We start from the raw sequence: 15,045 nt of genomic DNA, 5'->3' as shown, positions 1-15,045 counted from the left end.
TGACCACAGTGGCCTCTACTTTTCTGGTTTCTTACACTTACTATCTGTACAGAGAACACTTCATCACATACTGTCCTGACTTTTTGTGTGTTAAATACCTATCTGTTGCCATCTTTTGTGGCCTTGCAAACATATATTTAACACACCTTCTGAAAGCCCTCCATCAGCCCCTAGAAAAGTGGTAACAGAGCCTCAGTACATGAATAACAATTACCATGGGGTATCACTCTTACATAAAACACTTCACATCTGTTATTTTATTTAATCCTCACAGAAACTCCCTGAGGTGGCCATTGTTATTATCTCCACTTTAAGATGAGGAAGCTAAGGTCCATCAAAGGAAATTACTTTCCCAAAGCCAAACGTCTACTAAATGGTAGGGCAGGGATCTGAACCCGGGTTCATCCAAATTTCCTTCTCTTTCCACTATGCCCAAGTTGCACCCACAATAATAAATACTTGCTAATTAACTTCCCAGAGAGAACAACTGATCCAAGACTTCCACTTAACCCCTGACTTTGCACTAATCTCAAAGTGAATCTTCCTCCATCATTAAAAATAATATGAACATGTTAATATTAATAAAGGAACTATATGGAAATAAAATCTTGAAAAAAATTATAATACAATTTCTCCTAAACTGCTACTGGCAACCTAAAGACTAAACGCTAGCATTTCTCTTAAAGTAATAGGTAAAAGGAATGAATATTTAAGACCACTCTGTCAGAACAAGTTGTATACAACTCCCCTGGCAGTCATATTTCAAAACAGCAAAAAGAGGTTTGTGAGTATCTGTCAACGCGTGACACGCCTACAGCTCTCTGATGGCTCAGAGGAGTATTCCTGTGTCATTATTAGACACTAATACTTCTTGAGTACTCCCATGGCTTAGAGGCAAGAACAGAAGGCCTTTAGGAAGAAAATGGTCTGTCTTCATAGTTTAACAAGGAGAGAGGGCAGCAGGACAGGAATGGCCATTTACCGGTAGAGGACCTGAAAGTCACCCATTCTCATTTCTACATGAATTACATCCTTCAGCCACCCTTCCCATTTCCACCCTTGTAGCTCCAATTCCTGCTGGACAGATCTTCAAGGAGCACCTGCTAGTAAATTAAATTGGAGGCAACAATAGTTGTTCAAAATCCAGCTAAATACCTTCCATTGATGTGTCCCATAAATGCACATTATTGGTTGGCTCTTTTTTCTCCTTTCTCATTTTTATCACTTTACCTGAGGCCCTTATACCATATAGACACTCTTCTGAGGAATAAAATGATTGATCCCAGGTAACCAGGAGATGCCAAAGAGGCACAGTCCTTATATATAATTTGGCAACAGCAAAACAAAGAGGAGTGCATGCTTAGCACATAATGAAGAATGGTTGCTTCCCTGGTGGGACAAGATTTTGCCAACTTGCATACTTTGGTGAACAGCAGGCCCTAAAAAATACATTGCTGTCACAGACTCAAGAATACCTCAAATGAGATCGTATATGTGAAAGTGCTCTGTAAACTATGAACAGCCAAGGGGCTATACATTCCTTCTGTTATATTACAAAGGCACAGACCTGGGGAACAGGTAGTTGTATAGTTTGATAGAATTAATGAGCTCTGGATAGAAGTGACCTTCAGTAACAAGAAGGTAAAAAAGAAAGAGGGGCCTTTCAGAGGACACAGCAGAAAGATGAGACAACCCCGGGGATATGGAGGGTGAAGGGCTCCAAGTTAGCCAACTCCCACTCAGTTCAACAAATACTTACTGAATGTCAGGCCTGGGTAAATATGTTGGGATATGTAGTCAAAGATAGCAATACTAATATAGCCAAAGAGCCCAGCCCTTCATGGAGCTTTATATCCTTACTCCGGGATACAGTCAATAAACAACACGGCTAAAAAAGAAGTGCAGTATGTTAGAAGATAAATGCAGGAGAGTAAGGAGGATGCACAGTGCAGGGTCGAGGGTTTGCAATACTTTGAGCTTCAAAGATAAGCTGAAGAGCAGAATGAGGTCGGATACCCAATGATGGTCCTCAAAAACTTCATTCAATTACAGGAAAATCATACTGTGCTTAAATGAAATTTGCATAAATTTTTGACAAACCCAAATGGCCCAGAAACACATAGCTCATTTTCTGTACTCTTCCCCTTCACCCCCCATTCAAAATTATTGACACAAATGTGCTACATAGCACATTTACAGAGGGAGAGACAAAAAGACTGAGCCGGCAGCTGAGCAAAGGGAACTGCAAGAGATAAGAGCAAAGCGGACGACAGCAAAAATAGTTGCAAAACTAGTACCTTGGGAAAGGGCTAATTCAACGGGACTTAAAATATGACTCAATTTTTTTCCTTAGGAAAAGTTGGCTCTAGGTCAAGGATGATATATAAGTTTCATCTCTAGTAACAACCCCAAACAACCAGCAGAGTCTCTCTGGAGTACTGCATTAAAAGAGTTCTAGGTCCTGTGGGAAATGAATTAGACACTTCTTCCACAGGCTCAAGATGGGGGAGTGTGGGCATGCAAGCCCTATGTTTACCTTTCCTTTCCTAAGTAGATCTTAGTGCTTTAAAATGTGAGTGTGTTTGTGTGTCCATGTATGATATATATATATATATATTATATATGTGATATATCTATATTTTATTTATATGATACACCTGTATTTTATATATATGATATACATTTTTATATAAAATATATCAGTAAACATTCACTAGCTGCCTACTAAGTGTAAGGCAACACCAAGAACAGTGGAGGATTTGGAAATACAGATCTTGGTCTGGATCCTAAAGGAGTTTATAATCTAATTGGGAAAAAGGACAAATGTATAAAAGATAACATGAGAAGGCAGCAAATGACTAAGTTTCTGAAATTTCAGTACAGAGGCTCAGCTACCAGGAAATTGCCACAGGAAAAGACATACAAGAAAGGCTTACTGGAGGACACCGCATCTAAACTGGGCTCTGAAGAATGCACATCACTGCAGTAACTAGAAGGAGGAAGGAGTAGTCCCAGCAGAAATGGAGATAAAGAAATAGGTAGGAAGTGGCTCAGGAACAAGGAACGGCCAGGAAGGAAGCCAGGGCAGAGGATCTGCGTAGGGCAGCAGGTCACGGATGCCTTGAGTATTACTCAGGGTTCTCCAGGGAAACAGAACCAATAGGATATATATTGTACATGAAGGAGAAAGAGACAAGAGACAGAGATAGAGAGACAGGGAGAATGATTTATTATAAGGAATTGGCTCATGCAATTATGGAGGCTGAAGAGTCCCAACATCTGCTTTTAGCAAGCAGAGAAGCAGGAGAGCCTATCGTATAGTTCACGATCAAGTCCAAGTTTGAGTCCAAAGGCAGAGAAGGTCAATATCCTAGCTCAAATACAGTCAGGCAAAGAGAACAAATTCTCCCTTACTCAGCCTTTTTGTTCAATTCAGGTCTTCAACAGACTGCAGGAGGCCCACCCACAATAGGAAAGGCAATCTGCTTTACCTCAGTCTACAGATTCAAATGTTAATCTTATCCTGACACACCCAGAGTAATGTTGACCAAATATTTGGGCACTCCATGGCCCAGTCAAATTGGCACATAAAATGAGTCATTGAGTCATTACCCTACCCGGTAGGCAACAAGGACTATGATCAGCACCATGGGCAAAGCTGTACTTTATAAAATCAAACTGTCTATGGCATGAAATGGATTAGAGAAATAAAAACTAGCACCAGAAATAAGATTTAGAAAGTTATAATTGCCCATATGATAATGAGAAAGAGCACTGACAAACATGTATAGGTTCTATTCTATATAAAGGTATTCTGCATGATTAAGATGCAGAGTTACTCTTGTCATTCTACAGTTTAATTTGACGTCAGGATCCAAATGTAGACCTACCCAGCAAGAACTGTGAGAAGCAAGCCTAGGATTACAGAAGTCAGCAATGAGGAATGAGGATGCAGATTTAGAGATTACCCATAAAGGGAACAGAGCCACGTTGAGAGTTTGTTCCTGGCACGCCTATACCGACAAGCTCGCAGGACAGCAGGTTGAGTCAGTCTGATTTATGTCAGGAAGCCTCACCAAACTTGCTAATTGTGTAATTCCCTGTGAAGGAATGACCACTCCTCAGTGACAAACTAACCCTAAAACATGACCAAGAGGTATGATTACTTTAAGGGAAAAGGAAGGGAGCAACAAAACTGGTCTGCAGACACCAAAACACAAGGTACAAGCTAATTCATCTATCGCAACTCCACAGTCTACTTTTCAAACAGGACATGCAAGGTCCTAGAGTCACACAGTGGAGAAGGACCTGGAAGAAATGCAGATAAGGTCAAGCTTAATCAAGCTGATAAGAAATTAGCATCAACCATTAACTTTTTAATACAACTCAGGTAAAGAGCAGGTAGTTTGATGTTTCCTGAAGCAAGCCAAGGCCAATGAAGGTTCCATTTTCAGGTTTTTCATGAGTGCTTAAACTACTACATCTTGCTTAAAATAAACAAAAATGTAAACATTTTGTAACATATACAATGTTATGAGAGATTTAAAATATTGAATTTATCCAAAAAGTGACTTCATGTTAGAGAATAGGCAATAATCAAGAACACTACACTAGAGCCTGATCAGGCATTGGCGCAGTGGATAGAGTGTCAGACTAGGATGTGGAGGACCCAGGTTCAAGACCCCAAGGTCACCAGCTTGAGCGCGGGCTCATCTGGTTTGAGCAAAAAGCTCACCAGCTTGAGCCCAAGGTCGTTGGCTCAAGCAAGGGGTCACTCAGTCTGCTGTAGCCCCACGTTCAAGGCACATATGAGAAAGCAATCAATGAACAACTAAGGTGTTGCAACGAAAAACTGATGATTGATGCTTCTCATCTCTCTGCGTTCCTGTCTGTCTGTCTCTGTCTATCCCTCTCTCTGACTCTCTCTCTGTCTCTGTTAAAAAAAAAAAAAAAAAAAACCCACTACATTAGACAGTTGTATCTTCCCATGAAAATATGAGTATATGCAAACTATAGTTTCCCCTGTCCTAAGGAATTGTTTCACTGAGAAAATGTATTACACAAAAAATATCAAAAAAACATTTTTCCTAATAAATATAGACATAATTTCATTTTGAGGATATACAAAGTATTCATGCTAAGTGCCTTTCTGAGATCATACATTTTAAATATAGCTTATATCACTATATACTGATAAATAAACAAATACATATGTACATAGATTCATATTTTTTGTATATTCATTCAGATATATTACAAAAAAATCAACTTAAGATGGATAAACTTCAAATACAAGTTCCATGAACAAACAAAGCTAAAGACACTAATTTAAAGAATGAAACATTATCCTTTAATTGAATGGTTATGAATAAAACTTAGACTCAATGAAAATACTAATCATCTCTCTAAGATGGTCAATAAAAACTTTGCCACAGGAATTCCTGAAATGTTCCTGCCTCAATGAACCTGAGTCATGAAATTTAGCCACAGAATCTTATTTCATGTTTTGCACACACAGCAGAGTGAAATCCGTGCCCGGCACTTTCTACAAGCCTAAAGATCTTAAAATGTACCCATTACCAATATTTCAGCAGAGGTGAACTTTAAAAATACAAGAGGAGGAACTAAAATACACTCATTCTGCATTCTGCAAAGCTTAGTGGATTCTCTGAACTCCTTATTGGTATGTCCTAGAATAATGTTAAGAAAACTAAAAAAAAAGAAAGAAAGAAACTATGCTCCACAAAAGCTAATTAGCAGCTCGTCCAACAACTGCAGAGTATTTTTATAGCTGTTACCAATTACTACCTTCTCTTGGGGAAGAAAATTGAAGCCATAAGAACCTGAAATGTGAGGAAGTGAGGTGAGCCCTACCTAAAAGCTCAGACCCTTTTACTACTATGGCCCCCTGTTTCAGGGTCTGGTCATGTATTAATGATTTCTATCTTCAGTCTTATACATTCAGAAAAGGTAATATATTTTTAATTAAAGTATAAATTAGAAAATTTTAATTTTTTCATATCCTAGATTTTCCTACAGTAAACACACAAGTGTACTTTAAAGATACTCTCCAAAGCACTGTTTTTAGTATGGAGAAATGAGAAGCAACCCAAACTTCCAACAATAGGAAACTGTGTAAATGACCTGTGATGTGATACTATACAGCCAGGATGCTCCATATATAGTACTGTCATGGAAACATTTTCAAGATATAGTAAGTGAAGGCCTGACCAGGTGGTGGCGCAGTGGATAGAGCGTCGGACTGGGATGCCGAGGACCAGGTTCGAGACCCTGAGGTCGCCAGCTTGAGTGTGGGCTCATCTGGTTTGAGCGCGGGCTCATCTGGTTTGAGCAAAAGCCCACCAGCTTGAACCCAAGGTCGCTGGCTCCAGCAAGGGGTTACTCTGTCTGCTGAAGGCCCGCGGTCAAGGCACATATGAGAAAGAACAACTCAATCAATGAACAACTAAGGTGTCGCACGCAATGTGCAACAAAAAACTAATGATTGATGCTTCTCATCTCTCCATTCCTGTCTGTCTCTCTATCTCTCTCTGATTCTCTCTCAGTCGCTGCAAAATAAAAAATAAAATAAAAAAGATATAGTAAGTGAAGAACAAAAACCAGCCTGACCTGTGGTGGCACAGTGGATAGCATGTTGAGCTAGAGCGCTGAAGTCGCCAGTTTGAAACCCTGGCCCTGCCTGGGCAGGGCGCACACAACAAGAAACAAGCCAGCAGTAAACAGCTAAACTGAAGCAACTATACTTCTTGCTACCCACCTGTCTCTCCTCTCTCTGTAAAATCAATAATAAAATCTTTAAAAAAAATTTGAAAGTTGTTTAGTGTTACCCCAGTTGTTACTAATAATCACAATAACAGTAAATATATGTTAATGTAGGGAGAAATTTGGGGGAGAAAAATATACCTATTTACAGCAGTTTCTCCAAAATATAAGATTACAATGTACTTTAATTTTCAAAATTACATATTTCTGTAAGTTTGACTGTTGAATAATATATATTGTATGTATAATCAGAAAAAAATTTAAAAAATTTAATTTTTTTATTAATTCATTTTAGAGAGAGAGAAGGAAGCATTGACTCCCGTATATGCCTTGACCGGGCAAGCCCCAGGTTTTGAACCAGTGAACTCAGCATTCCAGGTCAACACTTAATCCCACTGTGCCACCACAGGTCAAGTCAAAATAAAGTTTTAAGTTAGTAATACGAGTAGAATGAACGTAGAGAAAATCTTCTAAAGAAAGAAAAACTAGGGTGTTAGAACTTGAATATAATAGTTCTGAAAGGTCATCAGTCTGTACCCATCTTTTGAAAGACAGCTATATCCTTATTCTCAGAATTCAAAATTAAGCAACTAACATAAGATATTGGAAAAGGCCCCTCAGCATCTTTTGTCAGTCATAGCTTCTCAAGATAAACGTTTTGCCCAAATTCCAGGACTTACCAAATTCAACTGAGCAACACTGTCAGTTCCTATAAAGTTGCATACAAACTGCCTAATTCCAAATTAAAAGTTATTACAGAATTAACCAAAAAATTACAGAGTCTGCAGACTCTAAAGATATTTGAAGCATTTTTTGTAATGGAAATATGAAGAATTGTAGAAACTACTTTTGAGTCCACAGTCCTGTAACCTGTTCAAACACTGTAATAGATTTTTTAAAAAAAAAGAGAGAGAGAGAGAGAGAGAATTAGCTACAAAGGTAATTGAGGAATTACAAGACTGGAGAAAATTTCCACCTGGCTGGGGAGGGGTGAGAACTTGGGCTGGGAAAAGTTGTTTATACAGCCATGGGTCCTTGACACAACATTTACACTTCTGTACCTCAATTTCCTCACCTGAAAATCAAAGACCCAGGAATAAACAATTCCTGATCCCTTCCAGCTCTAAAATTCTGAAAACAGGCCTTTACTCTGGCCATGCCAAAGGATTTTTTTTAAAAGACTATGCATGTAAATAATACAAAATATAAGGTATAAAGTTATAAGGTACTACCCAAAAAGAGCAGATGCCTGCCTGGCTTCCCTTCAATCCTGCATCCCATTCCCCAAAAGAAGCTCCTTAACTCTTTGAGATGTTTCTTCTAGTAATTAATCCATATTTGTAAATTACACACTTAACATGGCTATGTCCCGATTTTGTTTTTCAAGTTTAGACATTATCAAAAGCCCTCTGGTCCTCCTATTAGGGGCACGTATTCACCCACTGTGCCCACCTCTACAAGTACAGCCACACTGTTGACGTGCAAAAAATACAAATATTACACACACCGGTAGATATGTATAATCCTGTCTCCAATTATGGACAATCTTTTTAATAAGAAATAAGATCCCATTTCATATTCAAACATTTTGCAAAATGTAGCAGGGAAAAAATTTTAAACACAGCCTTATCTAAATCAGAAATCCTGAATTCAAGCCTGAGTCCACCACACACAGGAGCTAAGTATGTACCTAAGAGTTCCTTCTTTTCTCTGAATCTTACCTGTTTCCCTCTTGTATAGTCTGAATCTAACAGCACCCACTACAAAATGGTTAAATCACAAAGCCGAGATATTGCACATGTCAAAGCACTTGGTTAATCACAAAGCACTACAGAAATGTTATTTTCTGTTATTGTCTTTACTAAGCAATCCCCATACATAAAGTCCCTGAAGTTACTGATCGCTCTTGGACACTGTTCTCTACCTAGGCAAAAAACTAAGAGTTGGAAGCAGCCAATAGTCAGAGTGAAGTAGATGTAAATTGTGTTCCAAGGTGAGAATCTGAGGGTCCAGGTCTTTAAAGGGTCTAGGCATAGCCCTATAAGACAAATGTACACAGAATAAAAATCAAGCATCTAAGCAGGGAACCAAGAGAGTAATTTTCTTTGGTATTTGCAGAGAGGGAGTTTTCTTATCAAATTTTCTCCTTAAATGTAATATAAGAACATAATTTCACAATGAACAACTAAAGTGAAGCAACTATGAGTTGATGCTTCTCACTCTCCCTGTCTCTCTAGTTCTCTCTCAAAAATCAATTAAAAATATTTTTAGCCTGACCAGGTGGTGGCACAGTGAATCGAGTGTCGGACTGGGATACAGAGGACCCAGTTTCGAAACCCCAAGGTTGCTTCCTTGAGCACAGGCTCACCAGCTTGAGCACAGGGTCGCTGGCTTGAGCAAGGGGTCACTTGCTCTGCTGTAGCCCCTGCCCCCCAGTCAAGGCACATATGAGAAAGCAATCAATGAACAAATAAGAAGACTAAAGAGCCACAACGAAAACTGATGCTTCTCATCTTTTTCCCTTCCTGTCTGTCTGTCCCTATCTGTTCCTCTCTCTGTCTCTCTCTCTGTGTCTCTGTCACACAAAAAAATAAAAAATTTTTTAAAGAACCTACTTTCAAGTCACTCCTTAGGCAACTCTTATTTGTCTTTTCTAACATGTACCTCTACAACTCTAAATAATTTATTTGTACATCTGCTTCTTTATTTGTAGACATTATCTACTGACTTGCTATAATGGTAGAAAGAACTCTGCAGAGAAAGTGTTTTGAACCAAACTTGAGACGTTATCATGAACTGTCCAGCAATGCAATACTCTGACTCTGTTGTAAAACAGCCCTTTCATTTCTAGTCTTCAAAGGCCTACATGAAAAACGTTACAATCTACGGAGTCTCTGTGTAGAGGCAAGAAAGCTAGTCTAAATTTCCCCTGAATGAAGTTCACTGATGCTTGGTTTCTCTTGCCTTTTCCACCCACGTCACACAGCTTAACCCTGTTCCAAATGTTATAGGACAAATGACAAATGGGAAACCCAAACTTAATTTATTTCAAGTCAAGCATGGACACAATTCTTATGAGCTCTGTGGAAAGGGAGAGCTACAACTCAAAAAAACCAGCCTTTAATTACCCAAAAAGTTATCTAAAGTCAACAATATGCTGGATTAAAGAGTAAATTTATGGACCGAATCTCCTGCTCAATTCTGCCCAGAGAAGACTACTGAAGTTCTTCAAACGTGGACTTCAGCTATAGTACAGTAGGTTTGGGCAACTTCAGGGACAACATCCTGTCTAGTGCCAGGTGTATAACAAAAATGAGAGTCAGGCAGGTGACTCTGCCAAGCTGGCAAGATACACTAAGGAAAGGAAATCTTTCCCCTCATTAACCAACAGGATAAAGGTGATTAAGCAGGAATTATTTTTCAATGACCTACATAATTTTATCAGAGCTAGTGTGCTATTAGCACAGAGCAGCTGACTTCCTAATGAGATGGATTTTTAACATTTTTATTGATTTTAGAGAGAGAGGATAGCGAGGGAAAAGAAGGGGGAGGAAGAAGGGGAGGAGAGAGAAAGAAAGAGGGGGGGGGAGAGAGAGAGAGAGAAACATCAATCTGTTGTTCCACTTCAATTTTATGCATTCGTTGGTTGACTGTTGTGTGTGCCCTGACCTGGATCCAGTTGCAATCTTGGCATATCAGGACAACACTCCAACCAACTGAGCTACCTCACTAGGGTCTAATGAGATGAATTTGACAGCAGGACCTTTTCAGAGAAATCAGGGAGTAGTTCGAATTTACAGGGAAGGAACAACTGGTACACATCATTTACTACTACTCCTCAGGTCTCTCTCTGCTTTGTTTGGAACTCCTTCCCCCACGTGGAATATTCCCCTGCCCTAGATGGCTGAGGCTGCAGCACTTCCTGAATGGTGGAGGCGGGATGTGCTAAGAATGGATGAATCCAGGTGGGTGGAATAGAGCTGGGCTAGTTCATCAGATTTGCTCACTTGATCCCAAATCCCCTAGCAAACACAGCTACTACTTACTGCTGCCACCAACACCTTGCTCTGGCAGGGCTTGAAATAGGACAGCATCCAGTTCCACTCCCTAGCAGAAGTGGGGTTAACAAGGGAGTTTTGTTGAGGTCGAGGTGGGAGGCGGGACAAGGACACACAGGGGCGCGCGCGCGCGCGCACACACACACACACACACACACACACACACACACTGCAATGTCAACAACCGCAACTTGAACAGAATTGCACTTGAGAACTTATGAAATCGAGCAACAGCCACCAAACCAGTAAGTCCTTACACCAGTGAAGTGCTGCAGACCTCAGAGAGGTGCCGCCACTATCTATATGTGAGGAGGCTTGGAGAGAAAAACTGAGCCCCAGACCTTTTCACGTTAGCCTGTGCGTCCCATAGAACCCATCTCTCTGACCCCAGAGACCAAGGAAAGGGGTGAAGGGCGCTGATGACATCTTTCTCCGTCAAAACTAGCTGGCTCTCTCCCCCGAGGGGTTATCACTGAGTAACACCCAGTCCCACAGCTCTGGGAGCCACCTCCTCCCCGCAGTGACTTGGCCGACACAGCTATCTTGTTAGGGATATTCCCATTGGGTCCCCACCATCGCCACCCCAATACCCGTTTCTCCTGGCCAGCGTGGGGAGGGGGAAAGGGATACTTTTGCTCTCCCCCCTCCCTGAACCCTCTAAAATAAAAGCCGCCCTCAAGTGCAAATCTCACAGCAGCACACCACGTACCTGTCTCCCGGCTATGGCTCCTCCTCCCGCGCGCTGCGGGACCTGCCCGGCAAGTGTCCCGGGACAGTCCAGAAAGTTTGCGCCTGGCTTGCAAGACCCGGAGCGGCCACCGGCGAGAAGTGGCGCGAGGAAGGGAAGCCGGCTCCACCCCCGAGATCTCGCAGGTCTTTGCCACGCTCCTCCCCGCCTGACTCCAAGTTAACATACAGCACGGCTGGGGGAAGCAAGCAGGAGGCTGGAGAAGATCTGAAGGCAACTTTTCCACAGATCACCAGCCGGTGGCCACGCTGGTGCCAGATTCGCCCCCACCTCCCTCCCCTCCCCACCCAGGGGAGGGCGGGACCGGGTCAGGGCGGGGCCCAACCTGCCACTCCGGACTGGGAGCCCGCCAGCCGCCAGCCCCGCCTTTGCCTCCCGCTCCAACCCCAGCAGAGCGGCGCCAGGTGCCTGTTTCCAAGGTGAAGGGGGAGGAGCCTCTATGAGAAAGTTTCCACTGAAACTTACACCTCTGCGGAATGGAGGACAGCTCGCCCTTCGCGGGAACCGCACTCCTTCGCTCGCACACACTCACACTCCCCACAGGTGGAAGTCAGACCCTCCGCACATCACGGGCATTTGAGATGTCTCACTGCCCAAAGGTTCGACCGCAACTCCTTGGCACCCTCTTCCCACTCCGGTTTCATTTCCCCCTCACCTCACCCTGTGGTTTGAATTATAAAATGCTAATAAAATCCCAAGAGAGCTGAGTCAAGTGATGGAAACGTTCGCCTGTTGTTCTCCAGGCAGACTCCCTGAAGTGGGCAAGACGAGCGTGGGTCTCCGCACATGCACGCGTTACTGCCGGGAAGAGAGGGAGGCCCGGGCGGCTGTTCTGTTTTGTTTTTTGAAAGGGGGTCAAAAACATTATTTACTTATCGGAGCTGTTTGTGAGTACTACGTGTGCGTGTCACACCGTACGCGAGCACCCCCAAAGTGTGTGCTCTTTAATTTGAACTGTTAAACAGAAGAAAGAAAAAAAAAAACCTTCCACAACTCAGGTCTCCCTGGAAGATGCGAGAACAGGTTAGGAAAATGATTTCCCTACGGTCTGGTTAGTGGTGTTGGTGGTGGCGGCGGCACTGCTCCTTGTCTCAATATCCTGCCCAGAGCCCAGACCTCAGAGCCTGGCCCCCGAGTGTGACGCTTGCCCTGCACCGGACACTAGGAGCAGTGCCCACTGCCACTCCACTCCCCTCTCCTCTGTCTCCCATTCCCCCTGTGTGTTTGGGCAGCGAAGTCAAAGCTCAGCTTTCTGGACATTAAGTCCAGGAGGAGGAATCAAATTCTTGGCCGGAGGCCTCTTGGCATTTTCAGAGCCCTGCGGCTGGTGTGGCTGAAACCTGAGGTGAGCCACAGTCTGGGCGGGCTGGGTCTGCCGGTGGCTTGCAAACTCAGATGTGAAGGTCTTCCCGCGGGAGCAGCATCCTGCTGGCTGGCGCGTCACCAAACTCCCCCGTGCAGGAAGTCTCGTCCTCCCTTCGTTCTCCAGGAATGGCATCCAGAGAGAACCAAAATCAGGTGTACAGATAGTATCAAACTCTCTCTTGCAACCATGGTGATGGAATGATGCAAACTTCACACTTTAGGCTGTCTACTACCACTGATGCGCTTATGCACGATTGGTTCTCACGACCCGCCAGCCTTTCACCTACAAGTGCAGACAAGCCGTTCCTAAGGAAAAACTGGGAAGAACAGGGAGATAAAAATAAGAGTGGAAGCCAGGAGGTTCTGCATAGCAGGTCACCCTGCTGGCCCTAACAATAGGAATGTGGGAGAATTATTCATTTATTCAACCAATATTTATTTGAGTGCTTTATGCATGCCAGGCATTCTTCTAGAGGTGGCACCTTAATTGTTCATTGATTGCTTTCTCATATGTGCCTTGACGGGGGGAGGGGGGTGGGGGGCGCTACAGCTGAGTCACTGACCCCTTGCTCAAGCCAGCGACCTTGTGCTTCAATCCAACGACTATTGGGTCATGTCTATGATCCCATGCTCTAGCCAGAGACCCTGTGCTCAAGCCCGCGACCTTGGGGTCTCAAACCTGGGTCCTCCACATCCCAGTCCAATGCTCTAGCCACTGCACCACCATCTGGTCAGGCAAGATCTCTTCTAAATAAGGTGATGAAAGAAAGCCTCTGAAGCAGGTGACAATCTAGCAAAGACCTGAAGGAGATGAAGGAGTGAGATGCCTGGGCAAACAACCTTTGAGGCAGAGAGCAAGTACAAAAGTCCTAAGGCCAGGCTGTGAGAGTGGAGAAGATGAAGCTGGAGAAGTTATGAGATGTGGGTGACTCAGATTGGGTGAGGATTTCACTCTGACTTGAGAGTTCTTGGAGGATTTGAGGAGAAAAAGAAAAAAGAAAAAAAATGTGGTGGCACAGTGGATCAAGCATCGACCTGGAACGTTGAGGTCGCTGGTTCAAAACCCTGGGCTTACACAGTCAAGGCACATATGGGAGTTGATGCTTCCTGCTCCTCTCCCACTTCTCTCTCTTTCTGTCTCCTCTAAAATGAATAAATAAAAATAATTTATATTAAAAAAATGTGACCTGTTCTGACACATTGTGATAGCATCGCTTTGTGTCACAACCCAGTGGGGTTGTGAATACACACTAGGGGCAAATGGCTGAAGCAGAGACCAGTAAGAAGGCTACTGAAATAATTCAGGAGCAAGAGGTGAGTGCCCTGGATCAGGGAGATGGATGTGGAGGTGATGAGCTGACGAGAATTCCTCACAGGTTGGACGAGAAGTATGAAGGAAGGAAAACAAGGATGACGCTGAGGTTTATGAAGGCCTGAGCAGCTGGAAGGATGGAACTGCAACAACAAAGACAGAGAAGACTTTAAAAGGAGCAGGATTGGAATAAAATCAAGAAAGCCTATAGGAAGACAAGAAAGAAAGGACATAATTGAAATGTTCTTCAAGGAAAAGAACAACATTTAGGATCTTTTAAGGATAACATGAGTTAACATAGTAACGTGTCTAGAACAGGCCCTGATACAGGGCAGGCACTGAAGAATATCCATCATGCCCTCTGGGAGTGAAACAGTCATGGTCTCAGAGGAAACAAGTCTTACTGAAGGGAAAGGAGAGGGAAAGAGAGAACGTGAAATGAAAATAACAAGTGAAGTTCAACAAAGGTGCCTAATGAAACCCATCTGTGATAGCAGCTTCTCCTAAATTCTGCTTCCTCAAGGGGACAACTAAAGTGTCAGAGTAAAGGAGCTTGAAATATAAAGTTTGTAATAAAGCAGGGAAAAATCCACAATTAAAGGTCTTTGCTTGCTAAGAAAAATAGTCAAAGGAGATAAACAGAATTCTGAAAAAATACGAATGTTCTATGTTTATTTTAAAAGTCTAATCATATTAATTAAACCTGAAATTAGAAGCAATTATTTTTAATTATAAACTCTGCAAGGATTAGAAAAAAAAATTATGCCTATTGTTGGATG

At 42.6% G+C, this 15,045-nt stretch overlaps 1 protein-coding gene across 2 annotated transcripts in view; it reads right to left on the bottom strand.

Moving 5' to 3' along the window:
• The window catches only part of FHIP1A (FHF complex subunit HOOK interacting protein 1A), a 254,514-nt gene extending 241,885 nt beyond the window's left edge, over positions 1-12,629 (bottom strand). Inside the window, exon 1 of one of the 2 annotated variants that reach the window (XM_066386484.1) lies at positions 11,551-12,629. The gene's annotated coding sequence lies outside the window, so the exon portion shown is untranslated. Of the gene's footprint in view, positions 1-10,829; positions 10,876-11,550 lie in introns of those variants that run through there. The other variant, XM_066386504.1, reaches the window with a different exon arrangement.
• Positions 12,630-15,045: the final 2,416 nt, after the last annotated feature.

This window comes from Saccopteryx leptura, chromosome 1, assembly GCF_036850995.1.
Source record: "Saccopteryx leptura isolate mSacLep1 chromosome 1, mSacLep1_pri_phased_curated, whole genome shotgun sequence".
Lineage (NCBI taxonomy): Eukaryota > Metazoa > Chordata > Mammalia > Chiroptera > Emballonuridae > Saccopteryx > Saccopteryx leptura.
The sequence above is the reverse complement of the archived record's forward strand: the minus strand, read 5'-3'. Positions and strand labels throughout refer to the sequence as shown.